The sequence below is a fragment of the Helianthus annuus genome, chromosome 12 (assembly GCF_002127325.2).
Source record: "Helianthus annuus cultivar XRQ/B chromosome 12, HanXRQr2.0-SUNRISE, whole genome shotgun sequence".
NCBI lineage: Eukaryota > Viridiplantae > Streptophyta > Magnoliopsida > Asterales > Asteraceae > Helianthus > Helianthus annuus.
In genome coordinates this window covers 45,816,783-45,828,571 of record NC_035444.2, presented here as the reverse complement: position 1 = coordinate 45,828,571, position 11,789 = coordinate 45,816,783, and the positions used below count along the sequence as shown (strand labels likewise).

General features: G+C 41.7%; 1 non-coding gene across 1 annotated transcript; it reads left to right on the top strand.

The window, feature by feature from the left end:
- Positions 1–11,169: 11,169 nt before the first annotated feature.
- Positions 11,170–11,276, top strand: LOC118485299. Its single transcript, XR_004875603.1, has one exon. It is a non-coding gene; the product is annotated as a small nucleolar RNA R71 (small nucleolar RNA).
- Positions 11,277–11,789: the final 513 nt, after the last annotated feature.

The window sequence follows — 11,789 nt, the reverse complement described above, 5'->3', positions numbered from 1 at the left end:
GAGATGTTTGCCTTTAGAGTCACTGCCACTCCACAAGAAATGGTGAAGAGATTCGCTGATAGCTTACCAGCAAAGTGGAACGGTTATCTTGAAATTCTCAAGGAAAATGGTGTTCTGGACACAATCACCGTTTATGAGTTAATTCAAAAATTGGAGAACAAAGATGTAGAAGAAAAGCTTAAGGCAAAAAGAACAATAACTCCTCAAAATCCAGAGATGTACTATGGGATTGCAGGAGGTATTAGTGGAGAAAAACCAGCCTCTCAACATGCAAAGCTTCAAACAGCTTTCATTTCTAACACCGGACCTTCCACAACAAATCAGTTTGATCCTTCAGCATATACGATGTACTCAAGACCAGATTCTTCTTCTCAACAACAGTATGTGCAACCGACAGCTCAGCAATTCACTCCACCGCCTTTCTTAGATCCAAGCAGAGCTCAGCAGCAACAACCGCAACAGCAAGGGTTTTATGGAAGCTCTTCAAACTTTCAAGCCACTTCCAATCCTAACACAGTCAGATTGGACACTTCAAACTTTTCAAAAGTCAGTGTCGAAATAGCCAAGGAGCATATGGAGATGTTGAACACCTTGGTTAGTGCTTATTGTGGTTTGGTCGCAGGCCAGATTGGGAATATCAATCTAACCAATGAAGATTATCAGCAAGTGGATAAAGAAGAGTTTGAAATGATGGATATCAAATGGGCTCTTGCTAGTGCAATTCGAGAGCAAAGGAGTTTATGGAAAGGACGGGGAGAACCAACTTGGAAAGCAACAACAACACCAAGTATGGTTTTGATAAGAATGCTGTCACTTGCTTCAATTGTGGTGAAAAGGGTCATTTCAAGCGGGAGTGTCAGAAGCCACCTAAGCAAGGCAATCAGAATCCCTTCAGGAATCAAAGACAGCCACAACAGCAACTGAAGTGATGTCGTGGTCACGCAAATTTAATCCCAATAACAACTATGTAGATAGTGGCAAGTGGGTATCGAACACAGGGAGTTTGTGGAAAATGTGTTATTTAGAAGTGTATCTAAGTTAACTAAAATTAAACTAATTGCAAGAAAAAGTAAAATTCAAGAGTTGGTTTGATTTGATTGGTTTTAAAAACTAAGATTAATTAATCTATTTGCGAATTGAAAATTAGATTGTAAACAATTGAGAGACAAATGACTATCTTGTGTATCCGGTTTGTTTCAACTTTTGTGTTATCATTCAACTAGAAAGAACTACATAGACATAGTTCATGTATAAACAATTGCAGTGATGAAAGGGGACTAAGTACTCAGATTCCGAGAACGTGAGGTTATCACCCGATGATCAATCATCCCTTACCCAAACCTAACTATACCCATGATATCTCGATTGCCAACGGCACCAAGAACGTATGGTTTCTAATTAGTTCAAAATAAGAATCAACCTGTTACTAACAATCAATTACACACCATAACAATCAATTCAAATGAAAAGAGATTGTTATTCTAGAAATGTAAATAAGAACACAAAAGTCTACCACAAACCTTCACCAAAAGATAATCATCAAAGTATCTAGCCACTCATGGCTTTAGCTAACATCATGACAAAATGGAAAGAAAATAGTGTTCACAAGTTCCACCAACAAAAACTAATGAAAAGCTCAAGATTGTTTGATAGGTGATCAAAGATAGAAGATAAGATAGATTCTTTTCACTCCAACTCCCTAATTATAGTCCCAAATTCGTTTCTTCCAAGTGGTAACCGAAAAGCACATCATTGAACTCCACAATGTTCCATAAAGTGACCAATCAATGCAGGAGTTACAAGGATGGATCAGTCGGCCCGTAAGCTACGCCGCCTGCCGTAGCTTACGGCACCCAGCGAACAAAAACAATACATCCAGCACCGTAAGATACGGCCAGTCGCCGTAGCTTACGGTGATCATTGGTCTTTTACGGCCCTGCTTTCCTGTCTTACGGCGATGAGTTTGGCAATTGATCAAGGTGCCGTAGCCTACGGCAGTGGCCGTAGGTTACCGTGCTGAGTGGTCTTTTGCTCTTTTTTACTTCATTTCACTTGATTCCCTCTCATCTTGATTATGCCAACTTCTAATATCCATCCGTTCCTCCTAAAACCCGCATTTTGCACACTTTATCACCTGCATCATCACCATCTTGTGATTACCTAATTCAAGCAATTAACCGAATAAAGTGTAGAATGTGCGTTTTATTAAGCCTTTTAAGGGTTGTCCTACGGACCACCCGTCACATCCCCACACTTACCCGTTGCTTGTCCCAAGCAACCATTTTAAAAACTATTTTTAACCATAAGCGACCAATCGTGCAAACCAAACCAAAGTGCCGTCCTTTTACTAGCTTTTTATCATACCACAAAACACACCCCTCACAAAAACTCTCGGTGACAAGAAAAATTAGCAAGTTATGCTAAACCACTCAATGCGTATATGTGTGTGTGTGCGACAATAAGCTTGTATGAAAATCAAGTTTCCTCCTAACGAATATTTAACATGCTCATGAATCAAGGGAACTTACGGTTATAACGGGGCTAGGTGCAAGGGTAGGAAAAGGAATATATATGTAGTAGCGAAGGACTTAACCCGGCTTTTTATTACACAATGAAACAAACAAAAAAAACATGACATAACTTCTATATACAAGACAACTCAACATCACTTTTTTTTTCTTTTTCATTGCTTTTTTTTTTTCACAAGATACCATAACATGTCTATATACTAATAAAACAACTAATAACATTATAAGACCGGGTTAAGTCGGGTAAACTTTTGGGAAACTAGCTAAGGGGTAACAAACAATCGGCTTTTAGGCACAAAATGGGCAACTAAATGTCCAAACCCCCGCCCCTCTAGCAACCATGCTCATATATATAATTAATGAGGTCCAACCCCCCAAATCCCACACTCGCACTCACCTAGACGAGGCATCCTAGAAGTCCCCTATCATCTTCAAAAGCATGTTAACTCTAGGATTTAACAAGTATTCACACACAAGTTCTATTAACACACAACACACACCGCCACTCAAACAATGAAATATCAATAACAATCATGCGTGGCTCAATTCTCACCAAGAAAAGATTAGAAATGGGTGTCGGTGTGTCAAATGGAACAATATCAAGTTTTCAAATTTTTACACTTTCGCTTGGATTTGCAAAAAATTTTTGAATTTCTCAAAAAATTTCCCCCATCCCCACACTTGGGATACATTGTCCCAATGTATGGTTTTAAGGGAAAGATCGCTTTCAACAAGAACATCCCCAATTGCTTATATTCTCAAACCCATTTTTTTTTAAATAAAAGACACCACCAACTCTCACAACCCAACATAAACATAAACACATAAACACCACCCAACCTCCCAACCACAACATAAACATAAACACATGGACATATATACAAAAATGTACAAAGGAGCGAAATACGACCTGGCTAGTAATACTTCGGCTGTGGAGGCCCAAAAATGGATGTCATCATATCCGTCCACTCACCAAAACCAAATGCTCCACTGCTACTACTGCTTCCTTGATCACTGCTTGGATTTGCTTGTTGATAACTCATAGCATGCGGGTCCACCCACTGAGAATGGTGCAATGGCGGGGTGGGGTATGACACACTACCATCATATGGTGGCAATGTGGTGTAGTCCACAATGGGTGGATCTCCTACAACTGGCTGCCCCGCATGCCATTGGTCATGCATGCGTCTTTGACGATCATCCAAGTAACGGTTGTTTGTTTCTTCTTCACGGGCATATCTATGAGCACGGTTCCATTGCTCATTTCTATCGTAACTTCTTTTAATAGCCCTTTCCACACTAGCACCCATAAATGTTTGTTGATCAAATAGCACTTGGTTTTGTTCACTCCAATCACCGAATGTGGGTGGCCGCCTTTGTTGAATGATTTGACCCATATCCCCCGAATGGGCCCAATACGGGTCATAAGCCTGTTGTGCATAGTCAAATGCACTACCCACATAACCAGATTGTACGCCAGCTCCTTGAACCCCCGCTTGACCGACACCTCCTACTTGAGCATCTACCGTGAATGTATCTTCACGATAATCATCATCCCCACTTACTTCATCATCCATTGATTCGGGTTCCTCTTCCTCTCCCGGTCTTAACGGTCTCGCATCCACTTTTAAGGCTCTCCACCTTCTACCATCCGTCTTCAACTTATGAAACCTTTCCGATTCTGTGTAAGTCCAATCCGACCCAAGATTCTTAAGGTCGAATGGTCTAAACCTCTTGTAGGACCCTTTTTCATCTCCCTTAATCGCCCCATACTTTTTCAGCAATGCGGTAATCAACCGGCAATGAGGTATAATCTTCCTTTCCCCACTATTCTTGCTCAACCAAATGTTGTTTAGTACCAAAAATCGGAAAGGAACCTTGGGTGACCCACGCATCATCATATACAAGATTGGCACTTCTTGAAACCGTACCTCCATCTTGTCACCTCGCCTTGGCATGACATTGTACATGCACAACGTCAATAACAATTTCGCTTCCATTCTTAAATTTCTTCTATATAACTTCCCATGTGTTGTGCCTGGAAGGAAGAGGTAGTCAAGCATATTTTGCCATTGTGGATGTTTAGCGGGCTCATGGTAAAGATCCTTAAGACTTGGGTAGATGTACTCATTGGCCGGCCCATCATCAAACTTTGCTACCCGGCGCAAAGAATCATACGACATCTCTACCTTCACACCATTACACTTCCCAACTAACCGCATCTTATTCGAAGCCTTGAATGGGGGACATTCAAGTGATGCCACCCACTCTTGAATCTGCGTGTCATACATTTTTTTTCTTCTCACCATCATAACATTTTGTGGCCGCTCCCCAACCCAACGCATTAAACTTTGCTATGATCCCGAATGGGGCAAAATCAGCCTCCCGGATTTCTTTTTCACAAATAAATGCTTCTCCCCTTTGTTTTAGCTTGTTCATTTGTTCGTGAAATAAATCCTCTCTCCATTCCGCGGGTTGGTCTAACAACGAGCCGGTTGTCCAATCCGGCTTTGGCCCCCTTGGCGGTGCATCCTCCTCCGAGTCCGGGTCACCAATCCGAGCCAATCTCCTCCTCTTTTGTTGTGCCGCATCCCCTTGGGAAGAACTTGCAACTCCCTTTCCTTTCCTTTCCTAGACGCCATACCTACACACATTCAAAACCAAGCAAACAATTCAAGTTAGTTATTTTTATCCCATCTTCCCCACACTTGCTTGATGCTATAGGTATAGATGTGCAAAAACCCAAGATTTTATTCTTTCAAACAAAATTTTGGCATGATGTCCCCTAAAATCAGAATTTTTCCAAAAAAAATTTTCATTGGACATCAACACATTTACACCTATAGCACTCAATGGTTCACAATGTTCTATCATCTATCTCATACAAGCAAGTGTGTAAGCAAAAACCTAATGAAAACTTACAAACCTCAATGTACTTCAAAGAATGAAAAGAAATTGCATACCTTGGTGTAGTAGAAGATGAGAAACACAAAAACTTGAAGTTCACACAAAACTCCCCAAAAAGCCCCAAATTTTCGGCACCTAGGGTTTGAAGTTCGGACCAGAAAACGTGATTTTCTTCCAAAAATTTACCCACAATCGGAATGCTTGTGAAATTTTAGTCACAAATGACCCAAAAATCAATGAAATCGGGCCTGATTTGAGAGATTTATGAAGATATGAAAGCTAGGGTTCTTAGGTGAAGTGAAGAAGAAGAAGAAGAGAAGAGGTTGTGGTTGGGGATGAATGAAAGAGATGTGTGGTTGGGGTTGTAGTTTTATTATTATTTTTGTTAAATTTTCGGATTTATTGTTTTTTTTTATATATACACGCAAAACAACGACACGAAACCAGACCCCCAAGTTCGCTCGGCGCCGTACGCTACGGCTCCTGGCCGTAGCTTACGGCCATCACTGGGCAAAATGTTGTGCCGTAAGACAGGGGCCGACTGCCGTAAGGTCTTTATTTGATGGATGGTCACCGTAAGCTACGGCCCCCCACCGTAGCTTACGGCGAGTACTGGGCTTAGGGGGGCCAACTTTTTCTTGAAAACCTTGTTTTTGTTTTTGTTTTTTTTTTTTTTTAAATTTCAACTTTTTATGTGTTTTTATAATTTTAAGGAAAAACATAAAATATTACCCTACCCCCCGTTAAAAACCCGTGTTGTCCTCAACACTATGTTCGGGAAATCCGTAAAAATTTCCCCACACTTGTTTCGAACACCGGTTTAACCGGAACTTATTCCAAACGCACTAAACTACACTACATATTTACAAATACCAAACCTGGGCCTCTTTCACATTTCCTCGTCATCCACTGGGCGTAAAATATAACCCACTTTGTCTAGCTCGAGATTGTTGATATCATTACCTTCCAAGTACGGTTTGAGCCGATGCCCGTTCACCGTTTGTTGCTTGTTTGTTCGTTCGTCTTGAATATCAACATCACCGAACCTTCCCACTCGTCGGACAACGTAAGGACCCATCCACTTGCTTTTTAGTTTTCCTGCGAACATCTTCAACCTTGAATTGTACAACCACACCTTTTGACCCACTTCAAAGTTCTTTTTCTTTATCTTCGCATCATGAACCTTTTTCAGTTTGTCTTTGTATGCGGATGCACACTCATAGGCTTGATCCCTTATTTCCTCAATTTCATTCAATTGAAGCTTTCTCGCCCGACCCGCTTCATCATAGTTTGCGTTTACCGTTTTAATTGCCCAATACGCCCGATGTGCCAACTCCATAGGCAAATGACATCCTTTCCCATAAACCATCCATTCGGTAGGCCCACAACGCATCGTCAAGCTTGCTTGACCAATCCTTCCGATCCGTTCTCACCGTCTTCATTAAAATCTCTTTAATTTTCCGGTTAGATACTTCCACTTGACCACTCGTTTGCGGGTGGTAAGGTGTGGCAATGCGGTGGTTCACATTGTATCTCTTGAGCAACTTCCCGAAATTGAAATTTTTGAAATGCGAACCGCCATCACTTATTATCACCCTAGGCACACCAAAACGAGCAAAAATATTAGATTGCACAAACTTACATACAACGGAGTGATCATTGGTCCTTGTGGCAATAGCTTCAATCCATTTCGACACGTAATCAACCGCAACCAATATGTATAAAAACCCATTTGAGTTTGGGAAAGGACCCATGAAGTCTATTCCCCAAACATCAAATACTTCTACTACCAAAATCGGGTGTAACGGCATTTCATCACGTTTCGAAATACTTCCCATTCTTTGACAATTGATGCAATTCCGGGCATACTCACAAGAATCCTTGAAAATCGTGGGCCAATAAAACCCACTAGCTAACACCCGATAACCCGTCTTGTTCCCACTAAAATGTCCTCCACACGCCGATGAATGAGCATGAATCAAGATCTCTAGAACTTCCGTTTCGGGAACACATCTTCGTATCACTTGATCGGCCCCGATTTTGAACAAGTCGGGTTCGTCCCATATGTATTGCTTCACTTGACTAAGAAATTGTTGTCGTCTCTTCCTAGTCCAATGATTTGGCATTGCACCCTTAGCCAAATAATTAACGTAATGGGCATACCAAGGTGCAACATAAGTAGAGACGGCCAACAAGTGTTCATCGGGAAACCGTTCATTGATTTCACTTGGGTCATCAACACCTTCCAACGGGATTCGGGACAAATGATCCGCAACAACATTTTCACATCCCTTTTTGTCCCGAATCTCGAGATCGAATTCTTGTAGCAAAAGCACCCAACGAATCAACCGGGGCTTCGCATCCTTCTTTTCTATCAAATATCGGACCGCACTATGATCCGAATACACTATCACCTTGTTCCCCCAAATGTAAGATCTAAACTTGTCCAAGGCATACACCACCGCTAATAATTCTTTTTCGGTTGTGGTGTAGTTGAGTTGCGCCTCGGACAAAGTTTTGCTTGCATAATATATCACCACCGGCTTCTTATCGATCCTTTGACCCAAAACCGCTCCAATGGTCGTGTCACTAGCATCACACATAATCTCGAACGGCTTTGACCAATCCGGTGGTTGCAAAATAGGAGCCTTCACCAATTGTTCCTTCAAAACATGAAATGCTTGCAAACATTCGTCAGTAAAATCAAAGGGAACATCTTTTAATAACAAGTTACATAAAGGTTTTGTAATTACACTAAAACCTTTAATAAACCTTCGATAAAACCCCGCATGTCCCAAAAAAGATCTCACCCCCTTAACATTCTTTGGTGGGGGTAAAGATGAAATTACCCGAATCTTTGCTTTATCTACCTCCATCCCCCGGTCCGAAATGACATGCCCCAAAACAATACCCTCTTGAACCATAAAATGGCTTTTTTCCCAACTTAGTACCAAGTTTGTCTCAACACATCTTTTTAAAACTTTTTTCTAATTCATTAAGACAAGAGTCAAAACTTGGACCAAAAATGGAAAAATCATCCATAAACACTTCAAGAGATTCCCCGACCATGTCCGAAAATATACTCATCATACATCTTTGGAACGTGGCGGGGGCGTTACATAGTCCAAATGGCATTCGCCGAAAAGCGAATGTACCATATGGACATGTAAACGTGGTTTTGTGTTGGTCGTCCGGGTGAATAGCAATTTGGTTATATCCCGAGTACCCATCCAAAAAACAATAATATTTTTGACCGGAAAGTTTCTCAATTATTTGGTCAATGAAGGGTAACGGGAAATGGTCTTTTGAGGTAGCCGCGTTTAATTTTCGATAATCAATACACACTCACCACCCGGTTACCGGGCGGGTGGCGATTTGCTCACCTTGTTCATCTTTCACTACTTGGATGCCGGATTTTTTTGGCACTACCTGAGTTGGACTTACCCATGCACTATCCGAAATGGGATAAATGATCCCCGCATCCAACCACTTGATAACTTCTTTCTTCACCACCTCTCTCAAATTCGGATTTAACCTTCTTTGTGTTTCATGGGTCGGCTTTGCGTCCTCACTTGTAATAATCTTGTGCATCACAATGGATGGACTAATGCCTTTTAAATCGGCTATCGTCCACCCAATCGCCGCCTTATGAGCCTTCAACACCCGCATCAATTCTTCCTCTTGAGCTACCTCCAAGTTGGAAGCAATGATCACCGGTAAAGTGTCATTCTCCCCAAAAAATGCATACTTTAGGTGCTTTGGTAGCTCCTTCAACTCCACACTTGGTGGACTTTCCAAAGAAGGCTTGGTGCCCGAATCAATTTCCACCGGTAATGTATCCGTTTGGTAGGTCCATGGTGGATTTCCTTCCTTTACCGCGAGGGCTTCTTGCTCTTTCTCTTCTACCTCTAACTCACATGTGTGAACCTGCAAAGACATATCACCAACACAAGAACCCAAAATTTCTTCTTCGAACTCCTTCGGGTCGTAACCATCTATGAAATCTGCTAAGAAACACTCATCACCATACACATTAGTACCGTTAGTAAAAACATTTAACCTCATTTTTCTATTACCGAATGTCATGTCAACTGTGCCATAACGACAATCAATAATAGCATGTGCGGTGTTCAAAAATGGCCGACCCAAAATAACATTTTGTTGTTGAATTGGGTCCGCGGATGAGTAATCTAGCACAAGGAAATCAACGGGATAATAAAATTCATCAACTTTAACTATAACATCCCGTACGATACCCCGGGGAAGTTTATGAGACAAGTCGGCTAATACAACCGTTGTCTCAACCCGCTTCAATGGACCAAAATCGTATTGGTCATATAACCCCCCCGGTAGGATACTTACTCCGGCTCCAAGATCCAATAACGCCCTTGTGGTTTGAAAATTTCCAACTTGAATGTTTATTAGGGGCGTTCCCGGATCTTGTAACTTAGGAGGAAGGTCCCCTTTTAATACCGCACTTACCCGCTCCGTCAAGTCTACCAATTTAGGCACTTTTTGTTGCCTCTTTTGGGTACACAATTCTTTTAGAAACTTGGCATAAGCGGGCACCTGTTTAATAGCTTCAAGTAAAGGAAGATTAATTTTAACCTGTTTGAAGACCTCCCACATTTCCTCTTTTTGAGGACCCCGTTTTGAAATAAAATTTTTTCTACCCGGGTCTAATAAAGCCGAAGGAAACGGTACTTCACTAGACCCCTCACCCTCATTTACTTTTTCTTTTTCTTTAATAATTTCGGGTTTTTCAAATTTGGGTTTTTTAGAAGAAACAATGGGTGGTTCATTTTCTTCCTCACTTTCTTGACCCGTTATATCCTCAACCACCCCATCAACCAAATCCGGTGAAGGATTGGTTTTGTACTCTTTCCCACTTCTCAAAACACTTACATGATGGATATTAACATTGTTACCTCTTGACGTACCATGGGATGGATTTACCTTAGTGTCGCTTGGTAATTGACCTTTGCTTTTCTTCAATTCGGACACTTCGGTGGCAAGTTGACCCATTTGAGTGGTCAAAGTTTGGATTGCTTTGTCTCGCGCCTCATCCTTTTGTATGCGAGCGTCATTCATTTGGTTCCTCTTTTGCATCTCCGCTTGCATACTCTTCAACATTTCCATCATTTCATTACCACCCGAAGACCCCCCTTGTTCTTGACCCGTTCGATATTGCCTTTGGTATCCTTGGTTGTTCCCACCTTGATATCCACTTTGATTATTGTAAGGTTGGCGCGAACCATAATTCCCTTGGCTACCTTGAAAGTTCGGGTTTGATTGATTCGAAGGGTTCCCATAATGAAAATTCGGGTGGTTTCTCAACCCGGGGTGATAAGTGTTAGAATTCATATTGAAATTTCTACCACCCCCTCCTTGACCTTGAACAGCATGAACTTCTTCAAATTGCCCTTCCACCACTCCTTGGCAATTTTCCGCCGCATGACCTATTTCATTACACAATGCACAAACATCATAAATTTTATTAGAAGTTTGTATGTTACCATCATCAACCGCATGCACTTGTGTTCGGGTAACGGCCGGTCGTGCTCTCCTTGAAGCTTGAGCCTTTCTCTTTGAGGTGATCGCCATTTGTTCCAAAAATTCCCAATCCTCATGCTCATAGTTTGTGCCAAATGTCCCATTTGTAATGGACATCAAATCTCGTGCATCTTCGGCACACAACCCTTCATGAAAGGCGTTCATTAACTCCCAAAGCTCAATCCCATGGTGTGGACAATTTTTAATGATCATGTTCAAACGCTCGAAAGCTTCATGGAACATCTCGCCTTGTTGTTGTTGAAAGCTCCTCAACCCTTTTCTCGCGTCATTGGTCTTTTGGGCGGTATAAAATTCGTCTAAGAATGTTTGTTGCATCTCCGTCCAAGTATAAATAGATGCCGAAGGCAAAGTGTAGAACCACTTCTTTGCCTTGTCCTCCAAAGAAAATTGAAATAATACCAACTTGATATCATCGGCCGAGAAACCTTGACTCCCAAGAGTATTGCAAATTGAGTCATACGCCTCCAAATGGAAATAAGGCTCCTCCGTTGCTAGCCCCTTGTATTTCGGCAAACTTTGTAAAGAATTGGTTCTTACTTCAAAAGTTCTTCCTTGATTGTTATGAGGAATAACCACCGGTGAAGGATTGTGAGTGATCACCGGTCTAAAATGCGCTTCAATACCCCTCGCATTTTCCCTAAGATGCCTCCTTGGCACACCAAATCGACCTCGTGGACGAACTTGACCCATTGGTCTTTGCATGGGCCCTTGTGGTACCATTGGTTGTTGAATTGGCCTTTGAATTTGCGGTTGCACCTGTTGTGGTCGAACTTGCTGTAA